General features: G+C 38.9%; 1 protein-coding gene across 5 annotated transcripts in view; it reads left to right on the top strand.

Moving 5' to 3' along the window:
• Positions 1–3,394: 3,394 nt before the first annotated feature.
• znf609b (zinc finger protein 609b) overlaps positions 3,395–19,576 on the top strand; it is a 67,085-nt gene continuing 50,903 nt past the window's right edge. For all 5 annotated transcript variants that reach the window (XM_063881759.1, XM_063881757.1, XM_063881761.1 and 2 more), the window contains exon 1: positions 3,395–3,819. The gene's annotated coding sequence lies outside the window, so the exon portion shown is untranslated. The remainder of the gene's footprint in view (positions 3,820–19,576) is intronic.

The raw sequence follows: 19,576 nt of genomic DNA on the forward strand, positions 1-19,576 counted from the left end.
AGTGACTGAGTCCAGACTGACTTTTCAAAAGGCTTTCAAAAAGCAGATGCATAAATTCAATTAAAAATGGATTTCCTATCACAAATGGCTTTCTTTCACTCACTGCCATTTCTAAAGATCCACTGATAAGTGATCAATTTAGTCCAGGGCCTTTTGACCTTGCTGGATGAAATGGTACCTGTACCAACACAAATAGTAAAGGACAAGAGAATACCATAGAAGCACCAAGTATAATAACAGTATCTCAAAGCTCAAAACACTCCTGTGTGTTCATATTAGACTATGTTGCCTGTCCACAGGACGTATCCTCAGCTTCTCAGAGCTGCTTAACATATGGTGCCACACAGACGACAGTTCAGATGATATTCAGTCTTCAGCCTTTCCTCTCACGAGGGGTAAATCTCTCAGTGTAGTGATTTGTCAAGCATTAGTCTCTTGAATATGTAAAATAGTCCCTTCCAGGCTTCTGTTTTCTTAGAAGCAGGCACTGTAACAGATACATAACATGATTACTCTGGATTAATTATTAGCATATTCCTATTTGAAAGAAAATAAATACAAACCTGGTTTTGCCACAGGCTTACAAAATGCGTTCTAATTTTTGGAGTGATATGACAGATATATATATATTTGACACATTTTTAATTTGCAGAGACAACAAAACAACATAGTCAGAAAAAAAAACGTAACAGCATCCGACTAACAGTAAATATTTCTTTCTAGATCCGTTACATTAAAACATGCAAGGCTTGGCATGTGTTTTCTGTTTGAATAATTGGGTCAAATCTTCATTTTGTCCCAATTAAGAATGAGTAAAACAAATATTTTGTATATTCTACTTCTATTATTCTTGATCCCATTTTTGGATAACAGAAAGATGATGGATCATGTTTGAAAAAAGACAAATTATACATTTTTATGTCATGTGGTATTCAAGTCAAATATTTTGCCCAAAAGTAGTCTGTGAACAAGATATTTCTGACTATTTGAATCAAAATGAATCTCCTCAGCAAAATGTATCCTGTATTACATGATTGAGGTTTGTTGTTTATTAATTCTTAGCTCTTGGCTAATCTCATGTTTACAAAAAATGATGTGATGCTAAGCTTAATGCATGTTGTTGTCTGCATGAATCCCATACATTAAGCAATACTGGTAGACGACCTTCCTTGGTGTTTGCATGGCCATAACAACATAATCAACCACAGAGGAAAGAAACAAACATGCGACTCTTCTCCATCTCCATTTAATATATCCTACAACACCATGGCTGTGTCCAAAATCACTCCCTGGTGATTTTTATTTAGCACACTGAGAATTTTGACATTTATAGGTATTCCGTTCAAGACCTAAAAATGTAATTCCTGTTGTTGCACTTGAGGAAAAATCAGGGGATCATCAAGGTCATCAAACATAATCCTTTGGAGAACAAGAATGTCTGCTACACATTTCATGGCAACCTATTTACATGCCGATGTAATGCAGAGGAACAACCATAGTCCTTCTGCCATATCAATGTGCAGAATGGAAATTAATTGGGTCACGGTGACAACTATCATTAAAATATACATATAGCGCTACAACACTTTATCCTGTTTTGTCAGGATATGTGACATTGTACAATTGTTATTTTATCTAGTTTCTTAACTGTATGTGCAAATATCTGCCAGTTGAAAAAGATCTAAATTTAAACATGTGCTAAAGAGTAAGTCTCTTTCAGATGTGTTTCAAGGCTTTACAGTTTCTTTTATAGAGTAATGGAAAGATGATCATAGGAATAAAGCCAGCCCTCTGTGATTCCACATGACTGGCTGATTAGCCCTTTTTTCACTGATGGAAAACACATGGTGTCCACACAGCTTGTTCATTTCAGGTTTTTAGTTGGTGCAACGCTCAGCAGCGAGAGCCCTTTGGTTTTGTAGCGTCAGCCTTGAAGGGCAGTCATCATCAGAAATCTGTCCCTGCAGTCCCCACTCTGCCACTGACTGTTATTTAGCCTTCCAATGGAGGCTGGCTGTTCCCATGGGAAGCCATGAGTGTGCCTGCCAGCAGGAATGCATTGGAGGCAATAGAGGAAGATGGAGGATGGATGGAGGAGGGTGAGTAGCTGCTGCTGCTGCTTTTCCCCTCTGTGTGAAAATGAGTCCATTAATTCAGCCCCCCTCCCCCTGCCGCCCCCCTCCAGCCCTCCCTGTGCCTGTTGTCTCTGTTTGTTAGCGAGATGATTCCTTCTGTCATGTCAAAGGCAACATTATCATATTCTTGTTGCCTGGGAAACCAGCAGCGCCGAGAGAGACAACGACTTAAAGCCTTCATGGTGTTTGAAGCTGGTAAACATGAAAGGTTATCCGTGGAGCTGTGAGAGTTGAAATCCTAACATATATGAAAGAGTGTTATTGTGAGGAAGCTTTTTATTTTCTGGCTCACTGTTATCAGAGATATCCCCTCTTCGTTTGTTTGTTAAAAGACTCAGTTCAGTGAAATTAGAACATGGCTAAGTAGAGTTAGTGCCCGATTGGCCCTGAAGCATACAGTGTTAACCTTGGTATTGTTTTCTTTTGTGTAATCAGAGTATAAAAGTGCTCACATACAACAAGATGCCCATTTGAAGATTTTGGGAGAATGTGGAACAGGACTGCCTTAAATGTCTCATTTAGTTTGTTTGTCTATAATTTCAATTATATTAATGGTTACTAATATAAACAATGTTTTGGTTGCTAGGTTGATGCAAGTCCTCTTCTTATTCACCCTCTAAAAAGGGAGCCTTGGTAGAAGATGGTGTAACTCTCAATATAATTTCAGATATGCTGTGCTTGGCAATTACTCTCCAGTAAGTTAAACATATTTAAAACACAATATTTACAAGTTCAGCCTAGTTTTTTTTAATTTTTTACAAAAGTAAAAGGTCTGGACACTTTTTTATCATTCCTAATCTCAGTATAACTAAAATCCTTGCTGACCAGCTGGCTGTAACACGTTTTATGATGGAAGTAGTACAAATACATTTATTCAACTGCTGTACTTTTACAATTTTGACATTGTTATACTTTACTTGCGTATGTTCAATGTATGCTAGGTTGTATTCCACTACTTTTAAGAGTAAACTATTGTACTCGTATAGTCTACTTATTATTTGACACTTATAGTTAGGCTAGTTTTAACAATGGATTCTCTAAATTGTTGTATTTTTAGAAGAATGTTTTTCTTCTTTTACCACTGCTGTTAGAATAGGTGTTGAGTTTTCCTCTGAAACAAACAGATTAAATCACATTCCGTTCAGTGTGCTGACTCCAGCTCCAGGTCTTCCCCCGGTGCTCTGTGCAGGGTGCTGACAGTCCGGTCCGGCTGGAGCTCCTCCTCCTGGGTTTCCTCCCCGCTCCCGCTGCTGCTGGTTGGTTACATTGTATCAGTTCCCACACGAAGAACCAGCACGGCACTCATCCAGAAACGGTGAATACGGAGGAATTAACCTGGATGGGAAAAATATTCTCTGTGGGATTAATTGCCTGAAGGTCGCGGGATAGGACTGGACTTGTGTCGTGCTTGAGGCGGCACCGATAAAAATGCCCTCCGGACTCGGGTTGTTTTCGATGAGGACGGTATCTCGAAGTGTGATGGCAGAAGTCCAGTGAATCGCTGGCCTCCCCTCCTCTCTTGTGTTGGATGTCTTGAGGAGTGCGCTGCCACTGGTTTCTGGTGCTTAAGATTTTTATTTATTGAGAGGCGTTATTATAATACCCGCTCTGATTTGTTCCCTTTATGGAGTGCACACCACCATGGACAAACCAGGGTTTGGAATAGGAGTGGTTAGCTAAGTCGGTAAGTTACTACATTTCTCTCATTGTTGATAGTGCTACAACTCGTTAGCCACTTAACGTTAGCCTTGCGTGCAAAGCAAGCAGGCTAGCCTTACACCATATAGCCAACACAGCATGCAGCAGCAGGCAAGCTAGCCAAGCCTGACTGCACTCTGAGCTCATTGTTTCACTCTGCCAGCTAGCGTACTACTAGACTACCTCATTACACCAAGCTAAGTTAGCTGTGTTAGCTTCTTGAAGTTCAACGTACGTGTAAACTTGTCACTAAGTAACGTTAAAACATCAACATACAACAGACACTGCTATTTAACGTATATGGGTAACTTTGTCACTCTTAGCTCCTGGGAGTTAATGATTATCCTTTTTTATTTCTTAAAAAACTTTCCTGTCTGAATTAATAATTTATGTTTTAAGTTAAATGTTGGGCTGTACAATGTAGTGAGGAGACATTAGTTGGAAAGAGTTGAGGCAGCAGATTCCACCAGTGTAGTGTCTACAGTGTTTCCCAAGCTGTGCACCGAGGACCCCAGGGTATCCGTCAGATCTCAAGATAAACAGAAAAAGAAACGATTCTCACTCTTGAGGTTTAACACAATGTAAGGATTTGTGTAAGGCTGACTATTTGAACTGTACACATCCCCTGCTGGTGCCATTATAACAACGGTTTCCTACACTTCTGAAACAGGTTTTATCCAGAACGAAATCATTTCCAATGGGGGCATGATCTCATTAAAGTGGTGGATTGTGATCTAATGCATTTGTTACCCTTATTTCAAGATAGTTAAGATTATTTGTTGGCTCTTGTTGTTGGGATGTCCCATCCCCCTAAAGAGTGTCATTCAATTAAAGCATTATTATTTTTTACTAGACCAATAAGGGCTAACCCTTAGGTCTGCACTGCTCTTAAGACTATGACAGTGCATCATCAATTTCTGGCCAAGTAGTCTGCATCTAAATAATCAGAATTTCTCATGTTTTGTCGATGGTTATTAAAAATACTTGAAGGACAAGATTTTTTTATTAAAAAAATGCTGTGTTTGTGCGATATGTCCTGTGACGAGGTAGTTGCTAGTCTTTCTGAACAATGACTTCAGTGGTCTGCAGTGTTTATACTTCATTGTATTGACAGGTATCAGGTACTCACCCATATGGACAACCCAAAGAAGAGTGACCCGAGACGAGTAGCATACCATGCAATGGAAAGGCTCAATAAAACCACATTAGAGCTGGCAAACTGTTAAGGTCAGCCCAAACTAATGGTAGTCTGGGCTTTTGTTGTTGCTAACTTCAAGGCTAACATCCTTAACTTTAATAAAGAAGAAAGGTCCAAGGCAAACATCTAAAACCTTAATTGAAACATCAATACTATAGTCAATTTTATTAAACATTGATTGATTGGTTTTCATAGTTTTTAGTTTTTTAAAAAAAAAATACAGTTGAGATAACAACCTAGCTAAGCGGCACAAGCCTTCTTCTTCCAAAAGTATTGGTAGTGGCCCCAAATATCCTGCATTTTTAGGGTGTAGCCTACGACCCACCGAAGTATTGGCTAACTTTGTCCTCAAAGGAAGATGATATCTGCCATAACATGTCTGTTATGTAACCATTGGTTTGTTTATTTGTTTAAACTGGTTGCTGACATGCTTAATCACCTGCTATTAATGCTATTTGTTCAGATACATTTAAATATTTGGCAATGGAACATTGTGCTTGTCCCTAAGGTGCTTTAAACATTTCTGGCTTAGATGCAGCTAATTTTAAATATCAGTTTGGCAGCTCCATTGTTCGGGTGTGACAACTGTGAGCTGGTCACACTGATAAAGGAAAACCTTAACGTAAAAGCAAGAGATAAAACCACACACAATCATAGAAATGGCTGTACCATTAATCCACTTAGTAATGGTGTGTCATACCAAAGACATGGCTTATTAGCACCATGCATTTGTTTTGTATTTTGCTAGTGTTAAGCTTACCATCCAGTTAGCTAGCAGCATATATCATTTTTACATATTTCTGTGTCACAGTGTAGCCTTGTAGGTTAACCTGATTTCAGGTGTCAAACAGGAAGTTATGTCACACACTCGGCACCTCAAAAACACTAAATTGTATGTGTGGGTCTATTATTACCATTAAAGTGATTCAGTGGACATTTCACGATTTCACTTTGCCTGCCACAAAAGGCTATTTTGGTCCATGGGGCAGCGAGAAAATCAACATCACTAGAGCTACTGTAATTTGTCAGCTGTGCCAATAAATGATTCAAGCCTTTCAGTTAGCCTATAAGAGTGTTTGGTCAGTATTGATTTATGACTGACTCTTTTTGAATTGATTTCATACATTTTAAGGGCGTTTTACGTTGAGACTTATTATTAGTTATTCTTGTCATGTACGAGTCCTAATGAAATCAATACAAGAGATAGCAATAAACCACTTTCAAGCCCAGAGGATTTCACGTTGCCTTGGATTTTTTCCTATGATTGAAAAAAATGTAGCTGGCAAAATACTTACAGGCGCACTGGTGTAATGTGAATAACTGCAATACTTCTTCAGAACAAACATGTTCTTTTCTAACTTTTCTTACACGGATACTTGAGTAGCTCACCGTGAGGCAAAAAGCTGTTACTGCTTCCTTTCCAGCTGACTACCTTTCAAAGGCAATTCCTTTCCATCGGATTATCCTTTTTTGTAGTAATTTGTTCCAATCATTGTATAGGTGTTAGGAGCCTTGTTGTAGCACAACAGATGTATTTTGTACGATCTGACAGGGCCATCAAATGAAAGTAAAGAGGACATTTGAGACGCTTGAGGTGAACACGAGAGCAATGCCACTTGGAGGGCAACTATTATCTTATTCACCAGTTGGATTTTTGTGATAACTGAGTTGCTGGAATGTGTATTCCTTCAATTGGGGAGCGAGGAAACAACTGTGGCTTTCACTCAAATGTGTTTTGCTTTACTATAATGAAATAATGTTTCAAGGATCTTCAGAAAAACAGTTCAAGTTTTGTGTTGTGTTTATTTTGACCAGCCTTTCACCGTTTCCAAAATCTGTTCCACACCACGCTGGATATCAAAGACACGGTGTGGAAGAAAACAATTTAACAATGTTTGTTTATAGGTCCAGGGCATCAGATTAGGCCAGGACAAGGGGATTATGTTGGCTTTTTAAGGCTCCCCTCATCTCATGGCCTCACACCAGCTGATTGCAAAGAAAGAAAGGATTGAGCCCATGTCCTCGAAGGTAGTTGGTCATTTTAAAGGCTTTCAGGCACCTTTTTTAAAAGCACCTAAATGAGGTCATTTACTAAGAAGAATGTATGCCAACATATGCACTTATCTTGGTTTCTACTTATAACACTTGCTAAATGTGAAGTGTATGCTCTTTTTAATTCCCTTAGTGCTGTGGTGAGTCTATATTAAGCACCACAGTGTAGTTAGTGTCATTAGAAAGGGTGAGATGAGATGAAGCTGCTTGTATAGTTTAAAACATTGTACATTGTTTCCCCAAGGGGATTTATATCAAGTAGCTTTCTCCTTATTTTCAGAAGATAGTTGGTAATTGTTAAGGCAAATCAATTGATGAACACCTGTGCAATTTATAATTTAGCAGACTTTTGATGGCATTTAACATTTTGAAAAGAAGAATAATGCAAGGAACATATCAAAAAACGTTTCGGGTAGTTCAGGTTATTGTCCTTTATTCTGATCTTAGCCCTTAAAATATCCGTCAATATACAAAGCTCCAACTCTCATCCATTAGTCGTTCAAAATCGGCAGCTATTTTAATAAGTCTAATAAGGAGTCATCAGTTTCAAACGCAACACTCCAATTCAATATCTGTGTTGTCCTACAGTTGTGTATTGCAGACGTAGATTTACATTAAAACAACAAGTTGTAACAGATGATTATCATTAGCGAAAAAAAGCCTGCGCAAAGCTTTCCAGTAATGGTTGAAGTGTTTTGTATTGTGCTCTAAAGTGTTTTTTATATTATCCGTTGTGAGAGTGGTGTGATCTGGTGCTGTTGCGGGTGGAAGGTATGAATAGCGTTTGGATCCTCTCTTCTTCCTGATAGTTCAAATGCAGCTTTCAGCCAACAGCAGTGCTTAAGAGGCACCTGAGAAATATTTAATTGTTGGAATGGAAACAACAGCTCACTTAACTTGCAGACCTGCACTCTCTCTGTAAACATCAATAATTAAAGCTGCTGGTTGCTGCTTTATTTGCTTGTTTTCATACACCAAAGCAAAGTAAGGTGTTTTTTTCTGACAGCTGGTGGTTTGCTTGAGATGCAATGGATTAGAGTAAACAAAGGTTCTGAAATAAATCTGCGTTCCTATAATCTTCATTTATTTATACAGTGCCTTTCGTGCTAAATTGCAATACAATGTGCGTAACAATACAACAAGAAGTTATTTTAGACCTTCACCGCCTTTATTTCCTGAAGCTGCCATTTGTAAAGTCGAGTGGATGTGACATTTGTCATTTGATCTGCAAAGTTGCACCGTGGGTCAAAGAAAATGCAACTCTATGTGAGTTTTTACAGCATTGAGTGGATTTCTCACTAGCAAATTGCCAATTACAGCAGAAAAGAGCACACTTTGAATGCTTGTTGCATAGTTGCTGCTGTGCCAGACTGGTGATCCATCTTTTCCTGGGATGCGAGCCCGGGTTACACTCAACTCTCCCCCACACAAGCTATAAAGATATTGTCAGCTTTTGTGGCGCAGCAGCAGTCTTGAAAGCTACAAAAATGCTGTCTCATTTGCCTTCGCTTTGAAATATCCTCCTCTTGTGTTCTTGGAAAGGGAAGCCACAGAACATAATGAGTCAATTCAAGCTGCATTTGATAGGTTCCAATTTATTTTCGTGTTGTTGCTGTAATAACAAAGCCCTGTCAGACTGCATTAGTATGTTAAACACACAATTGCTTTCAGTACTGTCTTCATGAATCCACCCATAAACAACATGACCTCGTTAATCACTCTCGCTTCACTTGCTCCTGACACTGGTGATCTTTTCACTGCAAGTTACACATGGCAATTTTCCATTCAGCAATTGTCTAGAGGACGATATGACATGGTGTTGTGATATTTTCGATCTGTTTTCCACTTGAAAACCTAATCTGTTCACAGAAAGCAGTGCTGTCCCCGAGATTTGTAAAGATGCATTTTTGAGTTGATTATCTTGGAGCAAGGGAGGTCTGTGAAGACGTGATGTGTGGCAATTCTTTAGAGCTACATCAATACTTGAGCATGGTGGTAGCGAGTGTTTCTAAGGCACTGTCCCCATTGCCATTATACCGTAGAACCGGCTTTCCTCTGCTTGGGCTGATTGATTGTGGCTAAATGATAATCGCAATTATTTTTATTAATTTTGAAATTACAATTATATAATGAATACTCTGTCCTTTTATTAAAGGTACAACATATCTTTTACTGTGCTGTCACATTTAAATTAACAATGCACTGCTTTCACTTCTACTTTCTACAGAATTTCTGCTAATGTAAATATATTGGCCTCAGTGTCTTTACCTGAATTCAGTACATTTTCCTTTTGCTCGTCTGCTCTTTGTCGTAAACGCTTCTGCTCTGAAAGTACCCGCAAAATTCAGGAACGTTTTCAATAAGCAGAGAACACATTTTATACGTCTATCAAATTTGGTTACGTTAGTTTAATTGTGGGAAGCGTAATTTGTGAGGATTCAGTGGAATTGTTTTAATACCACCATAGTTTTACTATTCACTATCGCTTCAGCGCCTGAACTTGCATTCCAAAAGACATGTTATATCCATTTTGGTTTAAAACATATTCCCATCAAAGCAGCTTCAGTTTATAGACCACTGAAGTCTTGTATTTTCGGGCTTGCAGTGATCATGTTCAGTTCTTTTTACTGAGCATGGATAAGTAATTAACTGGGATTACAGGCTTTAGTTGTTTGATCCTCCAGAACATATCAATAGCATGGGGATAGTTTATTAGGCAATATGTTTCCAGCTGTTCTGGAAACAATTGGAAACTACTGGATGTTTTTTTCAAAACTGGTTCACATCTGCATTATCAGTTACAAGAAATCCCCACTAAATCCACCAATTTTGGTCAGTTTTGGCATGCAGTTACAGTTGTAGCAGTGCACTCAAGGTTAGACAGTAATGGTTGGCTGGTTGCCCTCTGCAACTACATTTGGACGGGTGTCAACCATTTTGTGTAGTCTGGTTGCTGCTTTTGGTAACCAACACACTGGTTCCTTGTTCTTGCCATGAAATCCAGCACCCAAACAAAAGTGCAGCTCTTGAAATATTTTTACATTCATGTTTAATAAAAAGTTAAACCCTATCACTGAACTACTTTTTTACACTATGAGAGGAAAGCACAAAGAATAGAAGTTGAACACTGGAGCTGTTACGAGTTGTCTATCAAATCAGGCGCAGGTCACAAACTACAGATCTGATCAGGCCACACAAGGTCGTCACTATCTGTCCGCGTTCATTTTTCAATTAATCTGACACGGTGACAGTACAGAGATTCCCTTATTTAGACAGTAAATGTATGTCATTGGGTGAAGGGAAATCAATGTGAAAACACACTTTCAACACGTCAATCTCAAGAGTAGGTATCCTAAAAAATGTGCTGTTAATGAAAAAACAAGCTAATAAAGCAACACTTGCCATCCTCAAGCTTTTTTCAACAACACATTAATATCCCTCTAAGATTACACGTCTATCTGCAGGCAATGAACATCGTTTTTCTATTGGCTGCAGTGCCTGCCGGGACGCTTACTATGAATATAACGCAAATATTTTTGCAGTGTTGACATTACTTTTAGCATTGAGAGAAGCATCTTGCGGCTTTAACGTCAGTTGACAGTATTGTAAAGGTATGGGTGTGTTAATGTTTAACAGGACACCCTCAGGCAGATTTATGCCCCTGTCGAGATGTTGTGGTATCTATGTGCAGGGCAACAGAGGCTACATGGAGACCTCAAGAATTGTAATTGGAAAGCTTTGTCTGTTTTGTGATTTCTACTACATTATTTCCCCTCACGGTAGTATTTCTTGATCGGGAAGGCAACCGGGAGCAGGTTAAAAAACACAAAGTAACCCTCCTCAGTAATGTTTATTTTGTGACATTGCAAAGCCATTTCCACCAAGAGCTTTCTTACGGCTATCAGCTCCGTCTACAGCAGGAGAATAAATAAAGGCAGACTCCAATTACTTTGTGTGTGTAATAAATACACAACAAGGCCTGATAATGTACAATACATCCATCTGGTGAGGTAGGAGTGTCACAATGTTCAACGGGTTAAATCCTACGCTGAACTATAAGTCAGTCTCCAAGCCGTGGGCATCTACTGCAGGAGCAATGAAACAACTCGACAGAGAAACATACATTTAGATTTAGTGTTATTAGTAGTAAAGTGAAATATTGAGATCCTCCAAGCTTTGAATACATCAGACCTAATATGAATGCGTAGTATGGCACAGCTGAGAGAGAGCCACTGTGAATGTTTGTCTTGGACTTCACTTGTACCATACTGTAATGTGCCAAAGAAAATAGATTACACGCTGACGTTAAAGGGAGAGTATGATGTTTGACAGTTTACCTGTTTGCTTTGCTTTTTAATTTGGCAGGTGCTATAAAAGAAGATTGACGATCGAGGAGTAAAAGAAAGCAGACGGGCATGTAGAATAGTAGAGGTGGATGGATAACTGAAGGATAATGATGTTATTTACAATCTGGGGAAAAAGCAAGCAAACCTCTGCTCTTTTAGTTTTCAAGTCGACTGAGCATTTGAGCTCTGACCTATACCTGAACTGCATTTTTGTAAGGTGGATGCACACGTGACCATGTAATATCCTTAAATGGATGACCCATGAATGGATCCTTCTGGCAGAAAATATACAACATGACTGTGTTATCCTTTACCTTTTATAAAGGATTACGTGGGATGGAACATTGGTTAAAGGTTAAGCAAACATCAGGCACCAACAATCACTTATACAGAATTGGAGTAGGATAACATTGCAACACACAAGTCTGTTTTTTATCTCTATACTAGCTGCAACTTTACTATCAGTGGAATATATCATGTCACTCCTCCTCTGACTTTCATACATTTCCCGCCATTTCAAAACAAGGCAGTGATTGAGGGTGTACCTAAGTGTTAGCAGCACTCACTGTCAGATGTTACTGCGTACTTTAGGAGCCACATGTCCTTTGCTACATTAAGCTGCATGACATGGAAGGAAGAAAGCCTTTTTATGTCAGGACAGCCATTCTGCACTGTTAAAAAACACAGTTATTATGCCATGAATTGGGTCTAACTTAGTTCCTCTTCCTTATGCCATCAATGTTCAAATAGGACTGTTTCTGTACACTTTATTGTTCTACTGGTTTGTGTGTACTTTCATTGCTTATCTCTGCTCTTTGCATTGCAAATTTCACCCAGTGGGTCTGTAATGATCTGAACCAAACTGGACTGTGTCACTCAGGAACAGATCACTGTTGCATTGATTCAGGAAAGCTACCATGCGAGAGCGACAGCGCTATTCGAAGCCTGGCTTGTTGACTCGGGCAGGCAGTTATGTGGGGTTAATCGTTGTCCATGCCCTCTCACTAGTTAGACATTCACATGGCAACACCTCAACTGTCCATGGTACAAACAGTTGTGCAGTTTATGAGTCACTCAGCTGTGACCAGTTGTCCTCTTATAGTTAGACCAGTGTTTTCTGTTGTGCTGTTATAGCCGCAATACAGTTTTCTGCAGCTCACTCAGAGGGTTAGTATTCAGTATTTAGCCTACTAAAGTATCTGGAAATGTTCAGGGAAGTTAAATGTTGATATACATAAGGCTGCATTCCTTGTGTGCAGATGGTTATCTCAGTTTTCAGCCAGAATTTGCTGGAATCCTTCCTGGCAGGCCGCGTGTGCAGGAATGCATGTAATAAACAATACTCAGAATACCGGAGAGAAGAAATAGTCGCTTTATCTTATTCTATTACACAAATGCACACAAGCTATAAATGCACACACACCCAGCAGTGTTAGAGAGGGGACTGTCTGCTCTTTAGCCTCAGGCTTTGTCCTTTCACAGCTCTTCCTTCTTTCTCATCTGTCAGCATTCAAGTAAAAAAACAAGCTGACTTTACCCAACACATTTATATATCTTCCCTCTTGTTTTACAGTCTGGATCGAGGAGAAAAACTCAACATAACATAGATTGATGGGGATAATATTCCACATGGACAATGAAGATCATAGCAATTCACAGTTGGTACCGTTTTTATTAGTGTATGTCCATGATCAACCAATTGTAATTGTGTCCACAATGTAAAAATGACCAAACCATTTTAGTTATGCTTTAGACTGTCTGTCTGTCTGTCTGTCTGTCTGTCTGTCTGTCTGTCTGTCTGTCTGTCTGTTTATATATGTATATGTGTATGTATATATACATATATAGCATATATATATATATATATATTTATATTTATATTCTCTAACCAAAATGTTGAGCCATCTGTTGTGGAGTTCACAATGAATGAAAATATATAATTTGATTGATTAGTAGCATGCATTTGGATGAGCGTTGAACCACACTTCACCCTATTGAACAATATAATAATTATGTGTGAATAGAAATGCATTACAGATTTTAACCTAAAGTCTCTGAGTCTGTCTCAGTGTGTCGCCTTTACAATTGATCGCAAACAAGAACAAGAGTGCAACAGTAGATGCTGGTACTATATCGACTTGCATCGAGACCGAGTGTCTCAATTATAGAATGAAGTGAGCAGAGATAATGAGAAGTGTTTTGATAATCTTAGTGACTGGCTTTTGTAATTCAGAAATCACGGCAGAGCGCAATGGCTGAGCATGTTAATAGAGCTTCTCTCGTTTCTGCCAGAGTCCTCTTTGAGCACAGGAAAAATCAATCTGGCACCTTGTCAAGGTTTTAAGATCGAGGTCTCCTCTAGGGCTGTAGCGATACACTAATCTCACGATACGATACGATACACGATATTCAGCTCACAATACGATATATATGACGATATTCAGCCAACGATACGATTCGATACGATTCGATATAATTCGATACACTTACATCATTTTCTGAAAGATTTTAAAGGGACAGTGTGATTTTGGTGACATCTTTGGTGAGTGTTCCATTGACTTGGATTGAATTAATTCAACTGAAAGCATCAATTACACAATATATGGCTCTGACTAGACAGAGAGTCTACAGCTTGCAAATGCTGGACAAAATGAATCAAAATATGTGGTGAGAAAATTTGTTTCATTTATTGAAACAGTGCAAACTGTAGCTTACAAGCCTTTGAAACATAAGTACATACAGTGCAGTATCACAATGGAGAATTAAAAGGTGCAGCAGGCGGCCGCAGCTTCTTGAGTTCCTCAGTTAGCATTACCTTGTCCGGGTGGTGACGTTGTAGGTGGGTTCGTAGGTTAGTGGTATTTCCAGAGTATTTCACGTTTGTGTGACACAGCTTGCAAACCGCAATAGTTTTATCTAAATTGTCACTTTCCTTCTTCTTTTTAAACCCGAAGTGCTCCCACACATCTGCTTTTAAGCGCGGAGGTGCTGGGTTAATGTCCGCCGCCATTCTCCTGAACCGCTTCGCACTCACCGCGAGAAGAAGACACACTAGATCTGTGTATCTAGAAATGCTCTACAGCGACACTAGCGGCTGGCAGACGTAATGGGCAGCGAGCAGAGTGCCACGCGGAACACGGGGGATTTGAATGGGACTTAATGTATCGATACTCGCGGCTGAAATATCGATACTTTCTCGGGAAACAAAATATCGATATATATCGCAGGATCGATTAAATTGCACAGCCCTAGTCTCCTCACACTCTGGCCACTGTGAGTGTGCTTTTCATCCTCTGCAATCGCTGTTGCCACAGGCAAACCACAATTTAATTATTTATTTGTATGCATGGGTGGGTTGAATTCCCAGCTAAGACATGACTATTTTGGCTTGAGAAAATGAAAGTGTGTCATGTATTTGAACATGTTTTCCGTTCTACAAATGGAGAATGAGGTTGAATTCTATTAGTATTTGACAGATAACAAACAGTTGTTTGTCTTTAGTCATAGCTTGCATGAATGAGGACTGGGTCATTTGAGGCAAGCATTTCCCCAATCAAATGGAAGTAAATGCACTTAACTAAGCTTTGATTTATCTGAACCACATGTTTGTTTACTTTTAGTAATTCAACTCTGATATTTTACTCAATTTGATTGCAGTTCCCGCAGAGCTGACTTCATCTGTCAGATACTTAAACCTCAAGAGCGAGTCTCTGTTTTGTCATTGAATCTATTGATATCACTATCAAAGCGAGCATATGCTTTCCAGCTAAAACACTGCTGAGATTCAAGATGTTGATCTGAAGGAAATGTACTTCACTCAATAAAATATGTAGTTGATCATTATTTGGCAAACTAACCTGTCATTGCCTGATAACATTTGCATTTTTATAAACTGGTTTATTTTCTAGTGATCTAGCGTAATATTCTCAACATATTTGGTTGAGTATAAAAGATAATTACAGTACAAGTAGCTCTTCATCCTTGTATAACCTTCAGTTGAATTGGTTGGCAGTAATCTCTGTTTCCCTACTATCAGACATTTCATTCCAATATGTCAGTTAGCTTCAGCCCACACATTTGCTTCATTAATGCACTTATCTGCCCGCATTAAACAAAATAATTGCTCTAATAACATTTATTTTTAATTGTTTTTCCACCTCTACCTGAATAAATAGTTCTGGTGCGCCCAGCCTGCATAACAGTGTTTATGGTGCTCACTCACTTGAGAATTTGAAGTTTGGAGGTTTCTCTTTCAGTACCAGCACATTGATCACAGAATGTGTCCGTGTTAATAGTAAAACATATGGAGCCTTTTTCTATAGCATAATGTGAACTATTGGCATCATAATTGAGGTTTGAACCAAAGGAGAGAACTATTACATCTCATTGGATAGTCTGTAATGTTTTAGGGTTGTACGTGTTACTGTTCTGTTTACATTTGGCCGTAGAAAACTGTTCTGGCACAACTCTGTACTGAGGTTTATATGAAAACCAGACAGGAAGTCTTTTGGATCATTATTTGGATCTAATTTGCACTCTATTAAAATGTTGATCAGACACTTTATAATGTTCACTGCTTTTCACATCAGCTGCACCTGACATTTAATCCTACTGGCTGTTGACAACAGTAGTATGTGACATAAGTAATGCCAGTTATGAAAAGCAATCAATATATCCAATGTGTCACACACGTTTAGGATCTGGGTGGCAGCATTGTCAAGAAGCCGTTTTTCTGATGCTCAATCTTTATCTGTGATTGCTCGTTTTAAATGTCAGTATAGCAGATTGTGCATTTAATGTCAGAAGACATTGCAATAAAATAGTGATTCATTTGACAGTTTGTGAAGCAGTGCGATAAAAAAAGTTTGCCTGGTTACCTGCTACAATGTATGAACTGTGATCAGATCTAATGACCTGAATAAGTATTTTTAAATTGTTAACTCTTTTCCCGATATATCCACTTCAGTGTGGATGTGATAGATGTGGGAGTAAACAAAGCATGCAGGAAAAGGGTTCCATAATTCAAAGGTTTTCCAAGGCGGAAACCTTCCATGTAAATAAACGGGTATTTATGGCCAGTAACAGGAACAAAATGGGAATATAGCGGTTATAGGGTCAGGCTCTTTTCACCTTGTCATTTGCTGTTTTTTTACACAATGTGTAATGTATTGTAATTTAGCTAGTGCAGTAACTGACAGGGAAAGGCACTTGGAATTTTGTGCTGACGATGTTGACAACTGACAACAAAACACATCTCTATATTTCTACATTTCTGTTACTGTGTGAGAGTTTGTTTTTTTGCTGCATCATACAATATGTCTCGACATTAAAGACCAAAAAGCCAGAGATCAATCTGCTTATTTCACTTCTTTGGTTACTTTGGTAACTGTTGTTTTAGGCATACAGCCTTTTACAGCGGTTTCGGGATAAAAACTAAAGAAAAAACGTTTGCCAATTATACTGACGGATGTTTTCATAACATATAGGTACCATTAATGAAGTCATACATGTCATACATTCATACGAGGTTCAGTGAGGTTGCACTTGTTCCTGTCGTTGACATAATAACTGATAAAGATACCGGCTGATCCACTGACTCCTGATTCCCATCTCTTGGATTGGCTCAGTACATTTCTATTTTGGTAATCAGCTCAAGCACACAATCCAATTACATGGAGGTTACTGTGGGGCTTTTTGGACGGGGACCTGCCTGTAAATGACCTGCAGAGCGTCTGATGCACATAGCCAGAACGGCACAATTCATATCCTTCCTGCATATATTAGTGCAGCAGTTACTTATTAATCCTCTAATAACTGTAAACAGAAGGCATGTCAGAAAGACTTTGAAAACAGTGTCTGTTGAATTCCAACACAGAGAAATGTTTTCAGTAGTTTATAGAATACAATAAAACAAACATGAATAGTAGAACCAGAGAAACTGATAATGCTGCAGTGGCCTGTTAATTTCTTTTCAGAGCTGTCCGTTCAGTCTTCTGTAGAAATTGTTGTCAACCTTATTAATCAGGGTCAGGGTAGGAATGCAATTAACCTTAATTGCAAATGTCTCTATTGTATTTTTTTTCAAATACATTTTTTCGTCTATGTAAATAAATATCTATAAACAAGTCACAGAGCCCAAAAATATGTTGTTAAAGTGCCTATTTTGTTTGACCAACGTCAACAGACCCAAAGTTGTGTAAGGATATAAACTTGACAGAAAATAAACAAACCATTTGGTTTATTGTTTGAGTTACGTCTGGGTTCTCCTGCGTTTTCCTCACTTTTCAATCAGTCAGCGCTCATTTTATACTCTAAGAAGAGCGTGTAGTTGAGATTTAAAATTCTCTGGGAGCTACGACAAACCGAGTCTGTGCTTTCCTGCAACACTGTCTTAAACAACTTTGGAGAGGCATCTTTCAACCCTTTAATGGGATTTAGAGAATCGGAAGTACATATGAGACAATAATCGCCATGTCCGCATTTGTACCTCCAAAAAAATCATAGCATAGCTGGGTTATGACGAGCTGTTATAGTAGCAGGAACAACAACAAACAAAGGCCTGGCCCCATTTGCATGCCAATATAAACACATTTTTGTGGCATTGCTCATATTTGTATTTCTTTAACAAACGTGTTTTGAATGTTGGAAAAGGGAGTTTTTTCTGCTATATAAGTAGCTAAGCTTTACTACTGATTATCATCTAACCTCAGTTATAATTATTGTGATAATATCATGCAGCTTGATTGTTGTGTCCTAGATAATCACACTGTGAAATGTTCATTTCGACACAAGCCTCATTTGAGGGCATATTTCATTTATGGCTGAGCAAAAGAGACGTTTTTTATCGGTTTAATTCAGACTATAATTACCTTTTCTGCTTTTGGACATACAGACTTGAAACACATGTTATCCGCCACATGCTGTTTCTTTTTCTGGGAGAAAAAAAATGTGTTTGGTCATTTTCATGTTGTTTTTTGAAGACTTCGCTGCAAACAAACTGATGTTGAAGCTTTTTTTAAAGACATAGTATGAGTCATTTGTAAAAGCTATTTCCCCTTTTCTACCTCTCTCTGTCACATATTAGCAGTCTGGAAAATAAGTCCTATTGTGCTCTGTGCACTAAACAGAATAAGAGCCCGGTTATGCACACCGCATACTCTTTAGTGTTGATGATGTTTCTGTATAAAGCCCAGATGGTGTTCCTATCAGACGCATGCAGAAAACATCACCCAAGGCCTGATTCAGTTGTGTTCCACAGCAAATCGAGCAGAAATCGCTTTCCCCCTGCCTTTTTCTGCACTCTCATTGCAGCTTATGTGGCCTCCGTGATAGATTGTTGAATGAAACTGGATCTGTGAAAAAAGGACAAGCACTCTGGGAGTTGCACAGCCTGCATGCCTTTCGCTCAACAGGGCACTCACTGGGACATTTCCTCAGTGGGGCTTTTTCAAAAGGGCTTGCGCTGCAGTTTCAGCTAAGGGCAGTACAGTAGGTCAACTGCAGATAGAGTTTCAACCTCTCTTTTGTGGAGGTGTCGGACAAATTAGACCTCACAACTGTTACCCACTCAAACAGGGACAGCTGCATCTCTCCACCCTCCGAAACCTGCCACTGACTGTTGTTCCTTTGGGGAGCCATCTGTGAGGAATAAGCAGGCACGGTGATCAAATGAGTGTTCAACAGCTTTACCTCTGTCACTGCTGGGGGTGATATGCATGGCCCCTTAACTGAATCAACATGAGCTCTGTGCATTATGGGATCCAGCTGCCATTTTGGTCTGTACTAATGAGGGCTGAGTAATGGTAGATGGTGCAAAATGACTGCTTTGCTTAAAAGCATCTCTTCTGTGCTGTAGTGGTGCAGTTGTATTTAAGAAAAAACTGGTCCTTGGTGGTAATAACCAGACAAATGTGTATATTGAATATTTCTTGGAAGTGTTCCATTCAAGAGAAATGTATTTAATTGTGCTCTCCCAATAGTAATGAAGCAGAAAATATCCCTATATAATCTCTGTTCGGATGCTGTCATAGTTATTGGAGAGGGTTGAGGATTTGACTTGATAAGCCTATCAGGATGAGCTGTATTTAATCAAGAGCTAATAGTCTGGAGATGTAGTATGAATTTATAATAATGTTAAAGTTTGTGAA

Source organism: Eleginops maclovinus, chromosome 4, assembly GCF_036324505.1.
Source record: "Eleginops maclovinus isolate JMC-PN-2008 ecotype Puerto Natales chromosome 4, JC_Emac_rtc_rv5, whole genome shotgun sequence".
Lineage (NCBI taxonomy): Eukaryota > Metazoa > Chordata > Actinopteri > Perciformes > Eleginopidae > Eleginops > Eleginops maclovinus.